We start from the raw sequence: 16,306 nt of genomic DNA, 5'->3' as shown, positions 1-16,306 counted from the left end.
AGCAGTAGACGGGGAAAAAAATGAAATTGAATGGAACAGGATAATCTGGAAATGGTTTAAAAGGGAGAAATTGTCGAAAAGGAGGCGAAGGCGATTGAATGGGCTAAAAATCGGACAGGCTGTCCCGGGAGAAAATAAGGGGGGGGGTGGTGGAAAAAGGGACAAAAGGGGTGCAACACGAGGACTTCCCAGGGGGTCACCCATCCTAGTACTACTCTCGCCCAAGCACGCTTAACTGCGGAGTTCTGATGGGATCCGGTGCATTAGTGCTGGTATGATCGCACCCGAAGATTAACCGCGACTTTATTGTTTTAAGCAGTAGACGGGGAAAAAAATGAAATTGAATGGAACAGGATAATCTGGAAATGGTTTAAAAGGGAGAAATTGTCGAAAAGGAGGCGAAGGCGATTGAATGGGCTAAAAATCGGACAGGCTGTCCGGGGAAAAAAAAAAGGGGGGGGGAGGTGGTGGAAAAAGGGACAAAAGGGGTGAACACGAGGACTTCTCAGGGGGTCACCCATCCTAGTACTACTCTCGCCCAAGCACGCTTAACTGCGGAGTTCTGATGGGATCCGGTGCATTAGTGCTGGTATGATCGCACCCGAAGATTAACCGCGACTTTATTGTTTTAAGCAGTAGACGGGGAAAAAAATGAAATTGAATGGAACAGGATAATCTGGAAATGGTTTAAAAGGGAGAAATTGTCGAAAAGGAGGCGAAGGCGATTGAATGGGCTAAAAATCGGACAGGCTGTCCGGGGAAAAAAAAAAGGGGGGGGAGGTGGTGGAAAAAGGGACAAAAGGGGTGCAACACGAGGACTTCTCAGGGGGTCACCCATCCTAGTACTACTCTCGCCCAAGCACGCTTAACTGCGGAGTTCTGATGGGATCCGGTGCATTAGTGCTGGTATGATCGCACCCGAAGATTAACCGCGACTTTATTGTTTTAAGCAGTAGACGGGGAAAAAAATGAAATTGAATGGAACAGGATAATCTGGAAATGGTTTAAAAGGGAGAAATTGTCGAAAAGGAGGCGAAGGCGATTGAATGGGCTAAAAATCGGACAGGCTGTCCGGGGAAAAAAAAAAGGGGGGGGGTGGTGGAAAAAGGGACAAAAGGGGTGCAACACGAGGACTTCCCAGGGGGTCACCCATCCTAGTACTACTCTCGCCCAAGCACGCTTAACTGCGGAGTTCTGATGGGATCCGGTGCATTAGTGCTGGTATGATCGCACCCGAAGATTAACCGCGACTTTATTGTTTTAAGCAGTAGACGGGGAAAAAAATGAAATTGAATGGAACAGGATAATCTGGAAATGGTTTAAAAGGGAGAAATTGTCGAAAAGGAGGCGAAGGCGATTGAATGGGCTAAAAATCGGACAGGCTGTCCGGGGAAAAAAAAAAGGGGGGGGGGTGGTGGAAAAAGGGACAAAAGGGGTGCAACACGAGGACTTCCCAGGGGGTCACCCATCCTAGTACTACTCTCGCCCAAGCACGCTTAACTGCGGAGTTCTGATGGGATCCGGTGCATTAGTGCTGGTATGATCGCACCCGAAGATTAACCGCGACTCTATTGTTTTAAGCAGTAGACGGGGAAAAAAATGAAATTGAATGGAACAGGATAATCTGGAAATGGTTTAAAAGGGAGAAATTGTCGAAAAGGAGGCGAAGGCGATTGAATGGGCTAAAAATCGGACATTGAATGGGCTAAAAATCGGACAGGCTGTCCGGGGAAAAAAAAAAAGGGGGGGGGGGGTGGTGGAAAAAGGGACAAAAGGGGTGCAACACGAGGACTTCCCAGGGGGTCACCCATCCTAGTACTACTCTCGCCCAAGCACGCTTAACTGCGGAGTTCTGATGGGATCCGGTGCATTAGTGCTGGTATGATTGCACCCGAAGATTAACCGCGACTTTATTGTTTTAAGCAGTAGACGGGGAAAAAAATGAAATTGAATGGAACAGGATAATCTGGAAATGGTTTAAAAGGGAGAAATTGTCGAAAAGGAGGCGAAGGCGATTGAATGGGCTAAAAATCGGACAGGCTGTCCGGGGAAAAAAAAAAGGGGGGGGGGGTGGTGGAAAAAGGGACAAAAGGGGTGCAACACGAGGACTTCCCAGGGGGTCACCCATCCTAGTACTACTCTCGCCCAAGCACGCTTAACTGCGGAGTTCTGATGGGATCCGGTGCATTAGTGCTGGTATGATCGCACCCGAAGATTAACCGCGACTTTATTGTTTTAAGCAGTAGACGGGGAAAAAAATGAAATTGAATGGAACAGGATAATCTGGAAATGGTTTAAAAGGGAGAAATTGTCGAAAAGGAGGCGAAGGCGATTGAATGGGCTAAAAATCGGACAGGCTGTCCGGGGAAAAAAAAAAGGGGGGGGGTGGTGGAAAAAGGGACAAAAGGGGTGCAACACGAGGACTTCCCAGGGGGTCACCCATCCTAGTACTACTCTCGCCCAAGCACGCTTAACTGCGGAGTTCTGATGGGATCCGGTGCATTAGTGCTGGTATGATCGCACCCGAAGATTAACCGCGACTTTATTGTTTTAAGCAGTAGACGGGGAAAAAAATGAAATTGAATGGAACAGGATAATCTGGAAATGGTTTAAAAGGGAGAAATTGTCGAAAAGGAGGCGAAGGCGATTGAACGGGCTAAAAATCGGACAGGCTGTCCGGGGAAAAAAAAAGGGGGGGGGTGGTGGAAAAAGGGACAAAAGGGGTGCAACACGAGGACTTCCCAGGGGGTCACCCATCCTAGTACTACTCTCGCCCAAGCACGCTTAACTGCGGAGTTCTGATGGGATCCGGTGCATTAGTGCTGGTATGATCGCACCCGAAGATTAACCGCGACTTTATTGTTTTAAGCAGTAGACGGGGAAAAAAATGAAATTGAATGGAACATGATAATCTGGAAATGGTTTAAAAGGGAGAAATTGTCGAAAAGGAGGCGAAGGCGATTGAATGGGCTAAAAATCGGACAGGCTGTCCGGGGAAAAAAAAAAAGGGGGGGGGAGGTGGTGGAAAAAGGGACAAAAGGGGTGCAACACGAGGACTTCTCAGGGGGTCACCCATCCTAGTACTACTCTCGCCCAAGCACGCTTAACTGCGGAGTTCTGATGGGATCCGGTGCATTAGTGCTGGTATGATCGCACCCGAAGATTAACCGCGACTTTATTGTTTTAAGCAGTAGACGGGGAAAAAAATGAAATTGAATGGAACAGGATAATCTGGAAATGGTTTAAAAGGGAGAAATTGTCGAAAAGGAGGCGAAGGCGATTGAATGGGCTAAAAATCGGACAGGCTGTCCGGGGAAAAAAAAAAGGGGGGGGGTGGTGGAAAAAGGGACAAAAGGGGTGCAACACGAGGACTTCCCAGGGGGTCACCCATCCTAGTACTACTCTCGCCCAAGCACGCTTAACTGCGGAGTTCTGATGGGATCCGGTGCATTAGTGCTGGTATGATCGCACCCGAAGATTAACCGCGACTCTATTGTTTTAAGCAGTAGACGGGGAAAAAAATGAAATTGAATGGAACAGGATAATCTGGAAATGGTTTAAAAGGGAGAAATTGTCGAAAAGGAGGCGAAGGCGATTGAATGGGCTAAAAATCGGACATTGAATGGGCTAAAAATCGGACAGGCTGTCCGGGGAAAAAAAAAAAGGGGGGGGGGGTGGTGGAAAAAGGGACAAAAGGGGTGCAACACGAGGACTTCCCAGGGGGTCACCCATCCTAGTACTACTCTCGCCCAAGCACGCTTAACTGCGGAGTTCTGATGGGATCCGGTGCATTAGTGCTGGTATGATTGCACCCGAAGATTAACCGCGACTTTATTGTTTTAAGCAGTAGACGGGGAAAAAAATGAAATTGAATGGAACAGGATAATCTGGAAATGGTTTAAAAGGGAGAAATTGTCGAAAAGGAGGCGAAGGCGATTGAATGGGCTAAAAATCGGACAGGCTGTCCGGGGAAAAAAAAAAGGGGGGGGGGGGGTGGTGGAAAAAGGGACAAAAGGGGTGCAACACGAGGACTTCCCAGGGGGTCACCCATCCTAGTACTACTCTCGCCCAAGCACGCTTAACTGCGGAGTTCTGATGGGATCCGGTGCATTAGTGCTGGTATGATCGCACCCGAAGATTAACCGCGACTTTATTGTTTTAAGCAGTAGACGGGGAAAAAAATGAAATTGAATGGAACAGGATAATCTGGAAATGGTTTAAAAGGGAGAAATTGTCGAAAAGGAGGCGAAGGCGATTGAATGGGCTAAAAATCGGACAGGCTGTCCGGGGAAAAAAAAAAGGGGGGGGGTGGTGGAAAAAGGGACAAAAGGGGTGCAACACGAGGACTTCCCAGGGGGTCACCCATCCTAGTACTACTCTCGCCCAAGCACGCTTAACTGCGGAGTTCTGATGGGATCCGGTGCATTAGTGCTGGTATGATCGCACCCGAAGATTAACCGCGACTTTATTGTTTTAAGCAGTAGACGGGGAAAAAAATGAAATTGAATGGAACAGGATAATCTGGAAATGGTTTAAAAGGGAGAAATTGTCGAAAAGGAGGCGAAGGCGATTGAACGGGCTAAAAATCGGACAGGCTGTCCGGGGAAAAAAAAAGGGGGGGGGGGTGGTGGAAAAAGGGACAAAAGGGGTGCAACACGAGGACTTCCCAGGGGGTCACCCATCCTAGTACTACTCTCGCCCAAGCACGCTTAACTGCGGAGTTCTGATGGGATCCGGTGCATTAGTGCTGGTATGATCGCACCCGAAGATTAACCGCGACTTTATTGTTTTAAGCAGTAGACGGGGAAAAAAATGAAATTGAATGGAACATGATAATCTGGAAATGGTTTAAAAGGGAGAAATTGTCGAAAAGGAGGCGAAGGCGATTGAATGGGCTAAAAATCGGACAGGCTGTCCGGGGAAAAAAAAAAGGGGGGGGGAGGTGGTGGAAAAAGGGACAAAAGGGGTGCAACACGAGGACTTCTCAGGGGGTCACCCATCCTAGTACTACTCTCGCCCAAGCACGCTTAACTGCGGAGTTCTGATGGGATCCGGTGCATTAGTGCTGGTATGATCGCACCCGAAGATTAACCGCGACTTTATTGTTTTAAGCAGTAGACGGGGAAAAAAATGAAATTGAATGGAACAGGATAATCTGGAAATGGTTTAAAAGGGAGAAATTGTCGAAAAGGAGGCGAAGGCGATTGAATGGGCTAAAAATCGGACAGGCTGTCCGGGGAAAAAAAAAAGGGGGGGGGGGTGGTGGAAAAAGGGACAAAAGGGGTGCAACACGAGGACTTCCCAGGGGGTCACCCATCCTAGTACTACTCTCGCCCAAGCACGCTTAACTGCGGAGTTCTGATGGGATCCGGTGCATTAGTGCTGGTATGATCGCACCCGAAGATTAACCGCGACTCTATTGTTTTAAGCAGTAGACGGGGAAAAAAATGAAATTGAATGGAACAGGATAATCTGGAAATGGTTTAAAAGGGAGAAATTGTCGAAAAGGAGGCGAAGGCGATTGAATGGGCTAAAAATCGGACATTGAATGGGCTAAAAATCGGACAGGCTGTCCGGGGAAAAAAAAAAAGGGGGGGGGGGTGGTGGAAAAAGGGACAAAAGGGGTGCAACACGAGGACTTCCCAGGGGGTCACCCATCCTAGTACTACTCTCGCCCAAGCACGCTTAACTGCGGAGTTCTGATGGGATCCGGTGCATTAGTGCTGGTATGATTGCACCCGAAGATTAACCGCGACTTTATTGTTTTAAGCAGTAGACGGGGAAAAAAATGAAATTGAATGGAACAGGATAATCTGGAAATGGTTTAAAAGGGAGAAATTGTCGAAAAGGAGGCGAAGGCGATTGAATGGGCTAAAAATCGGACAGGCTGTCCGGGGAAAAAAAAAAGGGGGGGGGGGTGGTGGAAAAAGGGACAAAAGGGGTGCAACACGAGGACTTCCCAGGGGGTCACCCATCCTAGTACTACTCTCGCCCAAGCACGCTTAACTGCGGAGTTCTGATGGGATCCGGTGCATTAGTGCTGGTATGATCGCACCCGAAGATTAACCGCGACTTTATTGTTTTAAGCAGTAGACGGGGAAAAAAATGAAATTGAATGGAACAGGATAATCTGGAAATGGTTTAAAAGGGAGAAATTGTCGAAAAGGAGGCGAAGGCGATTGAATGGGCTAAAAATCGGACAGGCTGTCCGGGGAAAAAAAAAAGGGGGGGGGGGTGGTGGAAAAAGGGACAAAAGGGGTGCAACACGAGGACTTCCCAGGGGGTCACCCATCCTAGTACTACTCTCGCCCAAGCACGCTTAACTGCGGAGTTCTGATGGGATCCGGTGCATTAGTGCTGGTATGATCGCACCCGAAGATTAACCGCGACTTTATTGTTTTAAGCAGTAGACGGGGAAAAAAATGAAATTGAATGGAACAGGATAATCTGGAAATGGTTTAAAAGGGAGAAATTGTCGAAAAGGAGGCGAAGGCGATTGAACGGGCTAAAAATCGGACAGGCTGTCCGGGGAAAAAAAAAGGGGGGGGGTGGTGGAAAAAGGGACAAAAGGGGTGCAACACGAGGACTTCCCAGGGGGTCACCCATCCTAGTACTACTCTCGCCCAAGCACGCTTAACTGCGGAGTTCTGATGGGATCCGGTGCATTAGTGCTGGTATGATCGCACCCGAAGATTAACCGCGACTTTATTGTTTTAAGCAGTAGACGGGGAAAAAAATGAAATTGAATGGAACATGATAATCTGGAAATGGTTTAAAAGGGAGAAATTGTCGAAAAGGAGGCGAAGGCGATTGAATGGGCTAAAAATCGGACAGGCTGTCCGGGGAAAAAAAAAAAGGGGGGGGGAGGTGGTGGAAAAAGGGACAAAAGGGGTGCAACACGAGGACTTCTCAGGGGGTCACCCATCCTAGTACTACTCTCGCCCAAGCACGCTTAACTGCGGAGTTCTGATGGGATCCGGTGCATTAGTGCTGGTATGATCGCACCCGAAGATTAACCGCGACTTTATTGTTTTAAGCAGTAGACGGGGAAAAAAATGAAATTGAATGGAACAGGATAATCTGGAAATGGTTTAAAAGGGAGAAATTGTCGAAAAGGAGGCGAAGGCGATTGAATGGGCTAAAAATCGGACAGGCTGTCCGGGGAAAAAAAAAAGGGGGGGGGGTGGTGGAAAAAGGGACAAAAGGGGTGCAACACGAGGACTTCCCAGGGGGTCACCCATCCTAGTACTACTCTCGCCCAAGCACGCTTAACTGCGGAGTTCTGATGGGATCCGGTGCATTAGTGCTGGTATGATCGCACCCGAAGATTAACCGCGACTTTATTGTTTTAAGCAGTAGACGGGGAAAAAAATGAAATTGAATGGAACAGGATAATCTGGAAATGGTTTAAAAGGGAGAAATTGTCGAAAAGGAGGCGAAGGCGATTGAATGGGCTAAAAATCGGACAGGCTGTCCGGGGAAAAAAAAAAGGGGGGGGGGTGGTGGAAAAAGGGACAAAAGGGGTGCAACACGAGGACTTCCCAGGGGGTCACCCATCCTAGTACTACTGTCGCCCAAGCACGCTTAACTGCGGAGTTCTGATGGGATCCGGTGCATTAGTGCTGGTATGATCGCACCCGAAGATTAACCGCGACTCTATTGTTTTAAGCAGTAGACGGGGAAAAAAATGAAATTGAATGGAACAGGATAATCTGGAAATGGTTTAAAAGGGAGAAATTGTCGAAAAGGAGGCGAAGGCGATTGAATGGGCTAAAAATCGGACATTGAATGGGCTAAAAATCGGACAGGCTGTCCGGGGAAAAAAAAAAAAAGGGGGGGGGGGGTGGTGGAAAAAGGGACAAAAGGGGTGCAACACGAGGACTTCCCAGGGGGTCACCCATCCTAGTACTACTCTCGCCCAATCACGCTTAACTGCGGAGTTCTGATGGGATCCGGTGCATTAGTGCTGGTATGATCGCACCCGAAGATTAACCGCGACTTTATTGTTTTAAGCAGTAGACGGGGAAAAAAATGAAATTGAATGGAACAGGATAATCTGGAAATGGTTTAAAAGGGAGAAATTGTCGAAAAGGAGGCGAAGGCAATTGAATGGGCTAAAAATCGGACAGGCTGTCCGGGGAAAAAAAAAAGGGGGGGGGGGTGGTGGAAAAAGGGACAAAAGGGGTGCAACACGAGGACTTCCCAGGGGGTCACCCATCCTAGTACTACTCTCGCCCAAGCACGCTTAACTGCGGAGTTCTGATGGGATCCGGTGCATTAGTGCTGGTATGATCGCACCCGAAGATTAACCGCGACTTTATTGTTTTAAGCAGTAGACGGGGAAAAAAATGAAATTGAATGGAACAGGATAATCTGGAAATGGTTTAAAAGGGAGAAATTGTCGAAAAGGAGGCGAAGGCGATTGAATGGGCTAAAAATCGGACAGGCTGTCCGGGGAAAAAAAAAAGGGGGGGGGGGTGGTGGAAAAAGGGACAAAAGGGGTGCAACACGAGGACTTCCCAGGGGGTCACCCATCCTAGTACTACTCTCGCCCAAGCACGCTTAACTGCGGAGTTCTGATGGGATCCGGTGCATTAGTGCTGGTATGATCGCACCCGAAGATTAACCGCGACTTTATTGTTTTAAGCAGTAGACGGGGAAAAAAATGAAATTGAATGGAACAGGATAATCTGGAAATGGTTTAAAAGGGAGAAATTGTCGAAAAGGAGGCGAAGGCGATTGAATGGGCTAAAAATCGGACAGGCTGTCCGTGGAAAAAAAAAAGGGGGGGGGGGGTGGTGGAAAAAGGGACAAATGGGGTGCAACACGAGGACTTCCCAGGGGGTCACCCATCCTAGTACTACTCTCGCCCAAGCACGCTTAACTGCGGAGTTCTGATGGGATCCGGTGCATTAGTGCTGGTATGATCGCACCCGAAGATTAACCGCGACTTTATTGTATTAAGCAGTAGACGGGGAAAAAAATGAAATTGAATGGAACAGGATAATCTGGAAATGGTTTAAAAGGGAGAAATTGTCGAAAAGGAGGCGAAGGCGATTGAATGGGCTAAAAATCGGACAGGCTGTCCGGGGAAAAAAAAAAGGGGGGGGGTGGTGGAAAAAGGGACAAAAGGGGTGCAACACGAGGACTTCCCAGGGGGTCACCCATCCTAGTACTACTCTCGCCCAAGCACGCTTAACTGCGGAGTTCTGATGGGATCCGGTGCATTAGTGCTGGTATGATCGCACCCGAAGATTAACCGCGACTCTATTGTTTTAAGCAGTAGACGGGGAAAAAAATGAAATTGAATGGAACAGGATAATCTGGAAATGGTTTAAAAGGGAGAAATTGTCGAAAAGGAGGCGAAGGCGATTGAATGGGCTAAAAATCGGACATTGAATGGGCTAAAAATCGGACAGGCTGTCCGGGGAAAAAAAAAAAGGGGGGGGGGTGTGGTGGAAAAAGGGACAAAAGGGGTGCAACACGAGGACTTCCCAGGGGGTCACCCATCCTAGTACTACTCTCGCCCAAGCACGCTTAACTGCGGAGTTCTGATGGGATCGGGTGCATTAGTGCTGGTATGATCGCACCCGAAGATTAACCGCGACTTTATTGTTTTAAGCAGTAGACGGGGAAAAAAATGAAATTGAATGGAACAGGATAATCTGGAAATGGTTTAAAAGGGAGAAATTGTCGAAAAGGAGGCGAAGGCGATTGAATGGGCTAAAAATCGGACAGGCTGTCCGGGGAAAAAAAAAAGGGGGGGGGTGGTGGAAAAAGGGACAAAAAGGGTGCAACACGAGGACTTCCCAGGGGGTCACCCATCCTAGTACTACTCTCGCCCAAGCACGCTTAACTGCGGAGTTCTGATGGGATCCGGTGCATTAGTGCTGGTATGATCGCACCCGAAGATTAACCGCGACTTTATTGTTTTAAGCAGTAGACGGGGAAAAAAATGAAATTGAATGGAACAGGATAATCTGGAAATGGTTTAAAAGGGAGAAATTGTCGAAAAGGAGGCGAAGGCGATTGAATGGGCTAAAAATCGGACAGGCTGTCCGGGGAAAAAAAAAAGGGGGGGGGGGGGTGGTGGAAAAAGGGACAAAAGGGGTGCAACACGAGGACTTCCCAGGGGGTCACCCATCCTAGTACTACTCTCGCCCAAGCACGCTTAACTGCGGAGTTCTGATGGGATCCGGTGCATTAGTGCTGGTATGATCGCACCCGAAGATTAACCGCGACTTTATTGTTTTAAGCAGTAGACGGGGAAAAAAATGAAATTGAATGGAACAGGATAATCTGGAAATGGTTTAAAAGGGAGAAATTGTCGAAAAGGAGGCGAAGGCGATTGAATGGGCTAAAAATCGGACAGGCTGTCCGGGGAAAAAAAAAGGGGGGGGGTGGTGGAAAAAGGGACAAAAAGGGTGCAACACGAGGACTTCCCAGGGGGTCACCCATCCTAGTACTACTCTCGCCCAAGCACGCTTAACTGCGGAGTTCTGATAGGATCCGGTGCATTAGTGCTGGTATGATCGCACCCGAAGATTAACCGCGACTTTATTGTTTTAAGCAGTAGACGGGGAAAAAAATGAAATTGAATGGAACAGGATAATCTGGAAATGGTTTAAAATGGAGAAATTGTCGAAAAGGAGGCGAAGGCGATTGAATGGGCTAAAAATCGGACAGGCTGTCCGGGGAAAAAAAAAAGGGGGGGGGTGGTGGAAAAAGGGACAAAAGGGGTGCAACACGAGGACTTCCCAGGGGGTCACCCATCCTAGTACTACTCTCGCCCAAGCACGCTTAACTGCGGAGTTCTGATGGGATCCGGTGCATTAGTGCTGGTATGATCGCTCCCGAAGATTAACCGCGACTTTATTGTTTTCAGCAGTAGACGGGGAAAAAAATGAAATTGAATGGAACAGGATAATCTGGAAATGGTTTAAAAGGGAGAAATTGTCGAAAAGGAGGCGAAGGCGATTGAATGGGCTAAAAATCGGACAGGCTGTCCGGGGAAAAAAAAAAGGGGGGGGGGAGGTGGTGGAAAAAGGGACAAAAGGTGTGCAACACGAGGACTTCCCAGGGGGTCACCCATCCTAGTACTACTCTCGCCCAAGCACGCTTACCTGCGGAGTTCTGATGGGATCCGGTGCATTAGTGCCGGTATGATCGCACCCGAAGATTAACCGCGACTTTATTGTTTTAAGCAGTAGACGGGGAAAAAAATGAAATTGAATGGAACAGGATAATCTGGAAATGGTTTAAAAGGGAGAAATTGTCGAAAAGGAGGCGAAGGCGATTGAATGGGCTAAAAATCGGACAGGCTGTCCGGGGAAAAAAAAAAGGGGGGGGGGGTGGTGGAAAAAGGGACAAAAGGGGTGCAACACGAGGACTTCCCAGTGGGTCACCCATCCTAGTACTACTCTCGCCCAAGCACGCTTAACTGCGGAGTTCTGATGGGATCCGGTGCATTAGTGCTGGTATGATCGCACCCGAAGATTAACCGCGACTTTATTGTTTTAAGCAGGAGACGGGGAAAAAAATGAAATTGAATGGAACAGGATAATCTGGAAATGGTTTAAAAGGGAGAAATTGTCGAAAAGGAGGCGAAGGCGATTGAATGGGCTAAAAATCGGACAGGCTGTCCGGGGGAAAAAAAAAGGGGGGGGGGTGGTGGAAAAAGGGACAAAAGGGGTGCAAAACGAGGACTTCCCAGGGGGTCACCCATCCTAGTACTACTCTCGCCCAAGCACGCTTAACTGCGGAGTTCTGATGGGATCTGGTGCATTAGTGCTGGTATGATCGCACCCGAAGATTAACCGCGACTTTATTGTTTTAAGCAGTTGACGCGGAAAAAAATGAAATTGAATGGAACAGGATAATCTGGAAATGGTTTAAAAGGGAGAAATTGTCGAAAAGGAGGCGAAGGCGATTGAATGGGCTAAAAATCGGACAGGCTGTCCGGGGAAAAAAAAAAGGGGGGGGTGGAAAAAGGGACAAAAGGGGTGCAACACGAGGACTTCCCAGGGGGTCACCCATCCTAGTACTACTCTCGCCCAAGCACGCTTAACTGCGGAGTTCTGATGGGATCCGGTGCATTAGTGCTGGTATGATCGCACCCGAAGATTAACCGCGACTTTATTGTTTTAAGCAGTAGACGGGGAAAAAAATGAAATTGAATGGAACAGGATAATCTGGAAATGGTTTAAAAGGGAGAAATTGTCGAAAAGGAGGCGAAGGCGATTGAATGGGCTAAAAATCGGACAGGCTGTCCGGGGAAAAAAAAAAGGGGGGGGGGGTGGTGGAAAAAGGGACAAAAGGGGTGCAACACGAGGACTTCCCAGGGGGTCACCCATCCTAGTACTACTCTCGCCCAAGCACGCTTAACTGCGGAGTTCTGATGGGATCCGGTGCATTAGTGCTGGTATGATCGCACCCGAAGATTAACCGCGACTTTATTGTTTTAAGCAGTAGACGGGGAAAAAAATGAAATTGAATGGAACAGGACAATCTGGAAATGGTTTAAAAGGGAGAAATTGTCGAAAAGGAGGCGAAGGCGATTGAATGGGCTAAAAATCGGACAGGCTGTCCGGGGAAAAAAAAAAGGGGGGGGGGTGGTGGAAAAAGGGACAAAAGGGGTGCAACACGAGGACTTCCCAGGGGGTCACCCATCCTAGTACTACTCTCGCCCAAGCACGCTTAACTGCGGAGTTCTGATGGGATCCGGTGCATTAGTGCTGGTATGATCGCACCCGAAGATTAACCGCGACTTTATTGTTTTAAGCAGTAGACGGGGAAAAAAATGAAATTGAATGGAACAGGATAATCTGGAAATGGTTTAAAAGGGAGAAATTGTCGAAAAGGAGGCGAAGGCGATTGAATGGGCTAAAAATCGGACAGGCTGTCCGGGGAAAAAAAAAAGGGGGGGGGGTGGTGGAAAAAGGGACAAAAGGGGTGCAAGGGGGTCACCCATCCTAGTACTACTCTCGCCCAAGCACGCTTAACTGCGGAGTGCTGATGGGATCCGGTGCATTAGTGCTGGTATGATCGCACCCAAAGATTAACCGCGACTTTATTGTTTTAAGCAGTAGACGGGGAAAAAAATGAAATTGAATGGAACAGGATAGTCTGGAAATGGTTTAAAAGGGAGAAATTGTCGAAAAGGAGGCGAAGGCGATTGAATGGGCTAAAAATCGGACAGGCTGTCCGGGGAAAAAAAAAAGGGGGGGGGGGTGGTGGAAAAAGGGACAAAAGGGGTGCAACACGAGGACTTCCCAGGGGGTCACCCATCCTAGTACTACTCTCGCCCAAGCACGCTTAACTGCGGAGTTCTGATGGGATCCGGTGCATTAGTGCTGGTATGATCGCACCCGAAGATTAACCGCGACTTTATTGTTTTAAGCAGTAGACGGGGAAAAAAATGAAATTGAATGGAACAGGATAATCTGGAAATGGTTTAAAAGGGAGAAATTGTCGAAAAGGAGGCGAAGGCGATTGAATGGGCTAAAAATCGGACAGGCTGTCCGGGGAAAAAAAAAGGGGGGGGGTGGTGGAAAAAGGGACAAAAGGGGTGCAACACGAGGACTTCCCAGGGGGTCACCCATCCTAGTACTACTCTCGCCCAAGCACGCTTAACTGCGGAGTTCTGATGGGATCCGGTGCATTAGTGCTGGTATGATCGCACCCGAAGATTAACCGCGACTTTATTGTTTTAAGCAGTAGACGGGGAAAAAAATGAAATTGAATGGAACAGGATAATCTGGAAATGGTTTAAAAGGGAGAAATTGTCGAAAAGGAGGCGAAGGCGATTGAATGGGCTAAAAATCGGACAGGCTGTCCGGGGAAAAAAAAAAGGGGGGGGGGTGGTGGAAAAAGGGACAAAAGGGGTGCAACACGAGGACTTCCCAGGGGGTCACCCATCCTAGTACTACTCTCGCCCAAGCACGCTTAACTGCGGAGTTCTGATGGGATCCGGTGCATTAGTGCTGGTATGATCGCACCCGAAGATTAACCGCGACTTTATTGTTTTAAGCAGTAGACGGGGAAAAAAATGAAATTGAATGGAACAGGATAATCTGGAAATGGTTTAAAAGGGAGAAACTGTCGAAAAGTAGGCGAAGCCGATTGAATGGGCTAAAAATCGGACAGGCTGTCCGGGGGAAAAAAAAAGGGGGGGGTGGTGGAAAAAGGGACAAAAGGGGTGCAACACGAGGACTTCCCAGGGGGTCACCCATCCTAGTACTACTCTCGCCCAAGCACGCTTAACTGCGGAGTTCTGATGGGATCCGGTGCATTAGTGCTGGTATGATCGCACCCGAAGATTAACCGCGACTTTATTGTTTTAAGCAGTAGACGGGGAAAAAAATGAAATTGAATGGAACAGGATAATCTGGAAATGGTTTAAAAGGGAGAAATTGTCGAAAAGGAGGCGAAGGCGATTGAATGGGCTAAAAATCAGACAGGCTGTCCGGGGAAAAAAAAAGGGGGGGGGGTGGTGGAAAAAGGGACAAAAGGGGTGCAAGACGAGGACTTCCCAGGGGGTCACCCATCCTAGTACTACTCTCGCCCAAGCACGCTTAACTGCGGAGTTCTGATGGGATCCGGTGCATTAGTGCTGGTATGATCGCACCCGAAGATTAACCGCGACTTTATTGTTTTAAGCAGTAGACGGGGAAAAAAATGAAATTGAATGGAACAGGATAATCTGGAAATGGTTTAAAAGGGAGAAATTGTCGAAAAGGAGGCGAAGGCGATTGGATGGGCTAAAAATCGGACAGGCTGTCCGGGGAAAAAAAAAGGGGGGGGGGGGGTGGTGGAAAAAGGGACAAAAGGGGTGCAACACGAGGACTTCCCAGGGGGTCACCCATCCTAGTACTACTCTCGCCCAAGCACGCTTAACTGCGGAGTTCTGATGGGATCCGGTGCATTAGTGCTGGTATGATCGCACCCGAATATTAACCGCGACTTTATTGTTTTAAGCAGTAGACGGGGAAAAAAATGAAATTGAATGGAACAGGATAATCTGGAAATGGTTTAAAAGGGAGAAATTGTCGAAAAGGAGGCGAAGGCGATTGAATGGGCTAAAAATCGGACAGGCTGTCCGGGGAAAAAAAAAAGGGGGGGGTGGTGGAAAAAGGGACAAAAGGGGTGCAACACGAGGACTTCCCAGGGGGTCACCCATCCTAGTACTACTCTCGCCCAAGCACGCTTAACTGCGGAGTTCTGATGGGATCCGGTGCATTAGTGCTGGTATGATCGCACCCGAAGATTAACCGCGACTTTATTGTTTTAAGCAGTAGGCGGGGAAAAAAATGAAATTGAATGGAACAGGATAATCTGGAAATGGTTTAAAAGGGAGAAATTGTCGAAAAGGAGGCGAAGGCGATTGAATGGGCTAAAAATCGGACAGGCTGTCCGGGGAAAAAAAAAAGGGGGGGGGGGGGGTGGTGGAAAAAGGGACAAAAGGGGTGCAACACGAGGACTTCCCAGGGGGTCACCCATCCTAGTACTACTCTCGCCCAAGCACGCTTAACTGCGGAGTTCTGATGGGATCCGATGCATTAGTGCTGGTATGATCGCACCCGAAGATTAACCGCGACTTTATTGTTTTAAGCAGTAGACGGGGAAAAAAATGAAATTGAATGGAACAGGATAATCTGGAAATGGTTTAAAAGGGAGAAATTGTCGAAAAGGAGGCGAAGGCGATTGAATGGGCTAAAAATCGGACAGGCTGTCCGGGGAAAAAAAAAAGGGGGGGGGGTGGTGGAAAAAGGGACAAAAGGGGTGCAACACGAGGACTTCCCAGGGGGTCACCCATCCTAGTACTACTCTCGCCCAAGCACGCTTAACTGCGGAGTTCTGATGGGATCCGATGCATTAGTGCTGGTATGATCGCACCCGAAGATTAACCGCGACTTTATTGTTTTAAGCAGTAGACGGGGAAAAAAATGAAATTGAATGGAACAGGATAATCTGGAAATGGTTTAAAAGGGAGAAATTGTCGAAAAGGAGGCGAAGGCGATTGAATGGGCTAAAAATCGGACAGGCTGTCCGGGGAAAAAAAAAAGGAGGGGGGGTGGTGGAAAAAGGGACAAAAGGGGTGCAACACGAGGACTTCCCAGGGGGTCACCCATCCTAGTACTACTCTCGCCCAAGCACGCTTAACTGCGGAGTTCTGATGGGATCCGGTGCATTAGTGCTGGTATGATCGCACCCAAAGATTAACCGCGACTTTATTGTTTTAAGCAGTAGACGGGGAAAAAAATGAAATTGAATGGAACAGGATAATCTGGAAATGGTTTAAAAGGGA

General features: G+C 48.3%; 50 non-coding genes and 1 pseudogene across 50 annotated transcripts; all 51 read right to left on the bottom strand.

Annotated features, from left to right (window-relative positions):
• Positions 1–167: 167 nt before the first annotated feature.
• LOC145808480 (5S ribosomal RNA) lies at positions 168–286 on the bottom strand. Its single transcript, XR_014351943.1, has one exon. It is a non-coding gene; the product is annotated as a 5S ribosomal RNA (ribosomal RNA).
• A 199-nt stretch (positions 287–485) lies between these two features.
• On the bottom strand, positions 486–603 carry LOC145811093 (5S ribosomal RNA). Its single transcript, XR_014354645.1, has one exon. It is a non-coding gene; the product is annotated as a 5S ribosomal RNA (ribosomal RNA).
• A 198-nt stretch (positions 604–801) lies between these two features.
• LOC145809054 (5S ribosomal RNA) lies at positions 802–920 on the bottom strand. Its single transcript, XR_014352548.1, has one exon. It is a non-coding gene; the product is annotated as a 5S ribosomal RNA (ribosomal RNA).
• Positions 921–1,116: 196 nt separating this feature from the next.
• Positions 1,117–1,235, bottom strand: LOC145808479 (5S ribosomal RNA). Its single transcript, XR_014351942.1, has one exon. It is a non-coding gene; the product is annotated as a 5S ribosomal RNA (ribosomal RNA).
• Positions 1,236–1,432: 197 nt separating this feature from the next.
• Positions 1,433–1,551, bottom strand: LOC145808478 (5S ribosomal RNA). The gene has a single exon (XR_014351941.1). It is a non-coding gene; the product is annotated as a 5S ribosomal RNA (ribosomal RNA).
• A 223-nt stretch (positions 1,552–1,774) lies between these two features.
• LOC145808969 (5S ribosomal RNA) lies at positions 1,775–1,893 on the bottom strand. Its single transcript, XR_014352459.1, has one exon. It is a non-coding gene; the product is annotated as a 5S ribosomal RNA (ribosomal RNA).
• Positions 1,894–2,091: 198 nt separating this feature from the next.
• Positions 2,092–2,210, bottom strand: LOC145808477 (5S ribosomal RNA). Its single transcript, XR_014351940.1, has one exon. It is a non-coding gene; the product is annotated as a 5S ribosomal RNA (ribosomal RNA).
• A 196-nt stretch (positions 2,211–2,406) lies between these two features.
• LOC145808476 (5S ribosomal RNA) lies at positions 2,407–2,525 on the bottom strand. Its single transcript, XR_014351939.1, has one exon. It is a non-coding gene; the product is annotated as a 5S ribosomal RNA (ribosomal RNA).
• Positions 2,526–2,720: 195 nt separating this feature from the next.
• Positions 2,721–2,839, bottom strand: LOC145808475 (5S ribosomal RNA). Its single transcript, XR_014351938.1, has one exon. It is a non-coding gene; the product is annotated as a 5S ribosomal RNA (ribosomal RNA).
• Positions 2,840–3,039: 200 nt separating this feature from the next.
• LOC145809053 (5S ribosomal RNA) lies at positions 3,040–3,158 on the bottom strand. The gene has a single exon (XR_014352547.1). It is a non-coding gene; the product is annotated as a 5S ribosomal RNA (ribosomal RNA).
• Positions 3,159–3,354: 196 nt separating this feature from the next.
• On the bottom strand, positions 3,355–3,473 carry LOC145808474 (5S ribosomal RNA). The gene has a single exon (XR_014351937.1). It is a non-coding gene; the product is annotated as a 5S ribosomal RNA (ribosomal RNA).
• Positions 3,474–3,695: 222 nt separating this feature from the next.
• Positions 3,696–3,814, bottom strand: LOC145808968 (5S ribosomal RNA). Its single transcript, XR_014352458.1, has one exon. It is a non-coding gene; the product is annotated as a 5S ribosomal RNA (ribosomal RNA).
• A 200-nt stretch (positions 3,815–4,014) lies between these two features.
• LOC145808472 (5S ribosomal RNA) lies at positions 4,015–4,133 on the bottom strand. The gene has a single exon (XR_014351935.1). It is a non-coding gene; the product is annotated as a 5S ribosomal RNA (ribosomal RNA).
• Positions 4,134–4,329: 196 nt separating this feature from the next.
• On the bottom strand, positions 4,330–4,448 carry LOC145808471 (5S ribosomal RNA). The gene has a single exon (XR_014351934.1). It is a non-coding gene; the product is annotated as a 5S ribosomal RNA (ribosomal RNA).
• A 197-nt stretch (positions 4,449–4,645) lies between these two features.
• Positions 4,646–4,764, bottom strand: LOC145808470 (5S ribosomal RNA). Its single transcript, XR_014351933.1, has one exon. It is a non-coding gene; the product is annotated as a 5S ribosomal RNA (ribosomal RNA).
• Positions 4,765–4,963: 199 nt separating this feature from the next.
• LOC145809052 (5S ribosomal RNA) lies at positions 4,964–5,082 on the bottom strand. Its single transcript, XR_014352546.1, has one exon. It is a non-coding gene; the product is annotated as a 5S ribosomal RNA (ribosomal RNA).
• Positions 5,083–5,280: 198 nt separating this feature from the next.
• On the bottom strand, positions 5,281–5,399 carry LOC145808469 (5S ribosomal RNA). The gene has a single exon (XR_014351932.1). It is a non-coding gene; the product is annotated as a 5S ribosomal RNA (ribosomal RNA).
• Positions 5,400–5,621: 222 nt separating this feature from the next.
• Positions 5,622–5,740, bottom strand: LOC145808967 (5S ribosomal RNA). The gene has a single exon (XR_014352456.1). It is a non-coding gene; the product is annotated as a 5S ribosomal RNA (ribosomal RNA).
• Positions 5,741–5,938: 198 nt separating this feature from the next.
• Positions 5,939–6,057, bottom strand: LOC145808468 (5S ribosomal RNA). Its single transcript, XR_014351931.1, has one exon. It is a non-coding gene; the product is annotated as a 5S ribosomal RNA (ribosomal RNA).
• Positions 6,058–6,255: 198 nt separating this feature from the next.
• Positions 6,256–6,374, bottom strand: LOC145808467 (5S ribosomal RNA). Its single transcript, XR_014351930.1, has one exon. It is a non-coding gene; the product is annotated as a 5S ribosomal RNA (ribosomal RNA).
• Positions 6,375–6,569: 195 nt separating this feature from the next.
• On the bottom strand, positions 6,570–6,688 carry LOC145808466 (5S ribosomal RNA). Its single transcript, XR_014351929.1, has one exon. It is a non-coding gene; the product is annotated as a 5S ribosomal RNA (ribosomal RNA).
• A 200-nt stretch (positions 6,689–6,888) lies between these two features.
• Positions 6,889–7,007, bottom strand: LOC145809050 (5S ribosomal RNA). The gene has a single exon (XR_014352544.1). It is a non-coding gene; the product is annotated as a 5S ribosomal RNA (ribosomal RNA).
• A 197-nt stretch (positions 7,008–7,204) lies between these two features.
• LOC145808465 (5S ribosomal RNA) lies at positions 7,205–7,323 on the bottom strand. The gene has a single exon (XR_014351928.1). It is a non-coding gene; the product is annotated as a 5S ribosomal RNA (ribosomal RNA).
• A 197-nt stretch (positions 7,324–7,520) lies between these two features.
• On the bottom strand, positions 7,521–7,639 carry LOC145810406 (5S ribosomal RNA). The gene has a single exon (XR_014353975.1). It is a non-coding gene; the product is annotated as a 5S ribosomal RNA (ribosomal RNA).
• A 225-nt stretch (positions 7,640–7,864) lies between these two features.
• On the bottom strand, positions 7,865–7,983 carry LOC145810180 (5S ribosomal RNA). The gene has a single exon (XR_014353751.1). It is a non-coding gene; the product is annotated as a 5S ribosomal RNA (ribosomal RNA).
• A 198-nt stretch (positions 7,984–8,181) lies between these two features.
• On the bottom strand, positions 8,182–8,300 carry LOC145808464 (5S ribosomal RNA). The gene has a single exon (XR_014351927.1). It is a non-coding gene; the product is annotated as a 5S ribosomal RNA (ribosomal RNA).
• A 198-nt stretch (positions 8,301–8,498) lies between these two features.
• Positions 8,499–8,617, bottom strand: LOC145808463 (5S ribosomal RNA). Its single transcript, XR_014351926.1, has one exon. It is a non-coding gene; the product is annotated as a 5S ribosomal RNA (ribosomal RNA).
• A 199-nt stretch (positions 8,618–8,816) lies between these two features.
• On the bottom strand, positions 8,817–8,935 carry LOC145808461 (5S ribosomal RNA). The gene has a single exon (XR_014351924.1). It is a non-coding gene; the product is annotated as a 5S ribosomal RNA (ribosomal RNA).
• Positions 8,936–9,131: 196 nt separating this feature from the next.
• Positions 9,132–9,250, bottom strand: LOC145808460 (5S ribosomal RNA). The gene has a single exon (XR_014351923.1). It is a non-coding gene; the product is annotated as a 5S ribosomal RNA (ribosomal RNA).
• A 223-nt stretch (positions 9,251–9,473) lies between these two features.
• On the bottom strand, positions 9,474–9,592 carry LOC145810171 (5S ribosomal RNA). The gene has a single exon (XR_014353740.1). It is a non-coding gene; the product is annotated as a 5S ribosomal RNA (ribosomal RNA).
• Positions 9,593–9,788: 196 nt separating this feature from the next.
• LOC145808999 (5S ribosomal RNA) lies at positions 9,789–9,907 on the bottom strand. Its single transcript, XR_014352495.1, has one exon. It is a non-coding gene; the product is annotated as a 5S ribosomal RNA (ribosomal RNA).
• Positions 9,908–10,107: 200 nt separating this feature from the next.
• LOC145808459 (5S ribosomal RNA) lies at positions 10,108–10,226 on the bottom strand. Its single transcript, XR_014351922.1, has one exon. It is a non-coding gene; the product is annotated as a 5S ribosomal RNA (ribosomal RNA).
• Positions 10,227–10,421: 195 nt separating this feature from the next.
• LOC145809918 (5S ribosomal RNA) lies at positions 10,422–10,540 on the bottom strand. Its single transcript, XR_014353485.1, has one exon. It is a non-coding gene; the product is annotated as a 5S ribosomal RNA (ribosomal RNA).
• Positions 10,541–10,736: 196 nt separating this feature from the next.
• Positions 10,737–10,855, bottom strand: LOC145809336 (5S ribosomal RNA). Its single transcript, XR_014352863.1, has one exon. It is a non-coding gene; the product is annotated as a 5S ribosomal RNA (ribosomal RNA).
• A 200-nt stretch (positions 10,856–11,055) lies between these two features.
• On the bottom strand, positions 11,056–11,174 carry LOC145810362 (5S ribosomal RNA). Its single transcript, XR_014353933.1, has one exon. It is a non-coding gene; the product is annotated as a 5S ribosomal RNA (ribosomal RNA).
• A 198-nt stretch (positions 11,175–11,372) lies between these two features.
• Positions 11,373–11,491, bottom strand: LOC145809314 (5S ribosomal RNA). Its single transcript, XR_014352837.1, has one exon. It is a non-coding gene; the product is annotated as a 5S ribosomal RNA (ribosomal RNA).
• A 197-nt stretch (positions 11,492–11,688) lies between these two features.
• LOC145810186 (5S ribosomal RNA) lies at positions 11,689–11,807 on the bottom strand. Its single transcript, XR_014353758.1, has one exon. It is a non-coding gene; the product is annotated as a 5S ribosomal RNA (ribosomal RNA).
• Positions 11,808–11,999: 192 nt separating this feature from the next.
• LOC145808458 (5S ribosomal RNA) lies at positions 12,000–12,118 on the bottom strand. The gene has a single exon (XR_014351921.1). It is a non-coding gene; the product is annotated as a 5S ribosomal RNA (ribosomal RNA).
• Positions 12,119–12,316: 198 nt separating this feature from the next.
• LOC145808457 (5S ribosomal RNA) lies at positions 12,317–12,435 on the bottom strand. Its single transcript, XR_014351920.1, has one exon. It is a non-coding gene; the product is annotated as a 5S ribosomal RNA (ribosomal RNA).
• Positions 12,436–12,632: 197 nt separating this feature from the next.
• Positions 12,633–12,751, bottom strand: LOC145808456 (5S ribosomal RNA). Its single transcript, XR_014351919.1, has one exon. It is a non-coding gene; the product is annotated as a 5S ribosomal RNA (ribosomal RNA).
• Positions 12,752–12,934: 183 nt separating this feature from the next.
• Positions 12,935–13,052, bottom strand: LOC145812393 (5S ribosomal RNA; annotated as a pseudogene).
• Positions 13,053–13,250: 198 nt separating this feature from the next.
• LOC145808455 (5S ribosomal RNA) lies at positions 13,251–13,369 on the bottom strand. Its single transcript, XR_014351918.1, has one exon. It is a non-coding gene; the product is annotated as a 5S ribosomal RNA (ribosomal RNA).
• Positions 13,370–13,564: 195 nt separating this feature from the next.
• On the bottom strand, positions 13,565–13,683 carry LOC145808454 (5S ribosomal RNA). Its single transcript, XR_014351917.1, has one exon. It is a non-coding gene; the product is annotated as a 5S ribosomal RNA (ribosomal RNA).
• Positions 13,684–13,880: 197 nt separating this feature from the next.
• On the bottom strand, positions 13,881–13,999 carry LOC145808453 (5S ribosomal RNA). The gene has a single exon (XR_014351916.1). It is a non-coding gene; the product is annotated as a 5S ribosomal RNA (ribosomal RNA).
• Positions 14,000–14,194: 195 nt separating this feature from the next.
• LOC145808452 (5S ribosomal RNA) lies at positions 14,195–14,313 on the bottom strand. The gene has a single exon (XR_014351915.1). It is a non-coding gene; the product is annotated as a 5S ribosomal RNA (ribosomal RNA).
• Positions 14,314–14,509: 196 nt separating this feature from the next.
• Positions 14,510–14,628, bottom strand: LOC145809661 (5S ribosomal RNA). The gene has a single exon (XR_014353222.1). It is a non-coding gene; the product is annotated as a 5S ribosomal RNA (ribosomal RNA).
• A 199-nt stretch (positions 14,629–14,827) lies between these two features.
• On the bottom strand, positions 14,828–14,946 carry LOC145808450 (5S ribosomal RNA). The gene has a single exon (XR_014351913.1). It is a non-coding gene; the product is annotated as a 5S ribosomal RNA (ribosomal RNA).
• A 195-nt stretch (positions 14,947–15,141) lies between these two features.
• LOC145808449 (5S ribosomal RNA) lies at positions 15,142–15,260 on the bottom strand. Its single transcript, XR_014351912.1, has one exon. It is a non-coding gene; the product is annotated as a 5S ribosomal RNA (ribosomal RNA).
• Positions 15,261–15,461: 201 nt separating this feature from the next.
• Positions 15,462–15,580, bottom strand: LOC145809622 (5S ribosomal RNA). The gene has a single exon (XR_014353183.1). It is a non-coding gene; the product is annotated as a 5S ribosomal RNA (ribosomal RNA).
• A 197-nt stretch (positions 15,581–15,777) lies between these two features.
• Positions 15,778–15,896, bottom strand: LOC145809621 (5S ribosomal RNA). The gene has a single exon (XR_014353182.1). It is a non-coding gene; the product is annotated as a 5S ribosomal RNA (ribosomal RNA).
• A 197-nt stretch (positions 15,897–16,093) lies between these two features.
• Positions 16,094–16,212, bottom strand: LOC145808448 (5S ribosomal RNA). Its single transcript, XR_014351911.1, has one exon. It is a non-coding gene; the product is annotated as a 5S ribosomal RNA (ribosomal RNA).
• Between the last annotated feature and the right edge of the window lie 94 nt (positions 16,213–16,306).

This window comes from Camellia sinensis, chromosome 14, assembly GCF_055761805.1.
Source record: "Camellia sinensis isolate YWXY chromosome 14, ASM5576180v1, whole genome shotgun sequence".
NCBI classification, from domain to species: Eukaryota; Viridiplantae; Streptophyta; class Magnoliopsida; order Ericales; family Theaceae; genus Camellia; species Camellia sinensis.
This window is presented reverse-complemented; position numbering and strand designations above follow the sequence as displayed.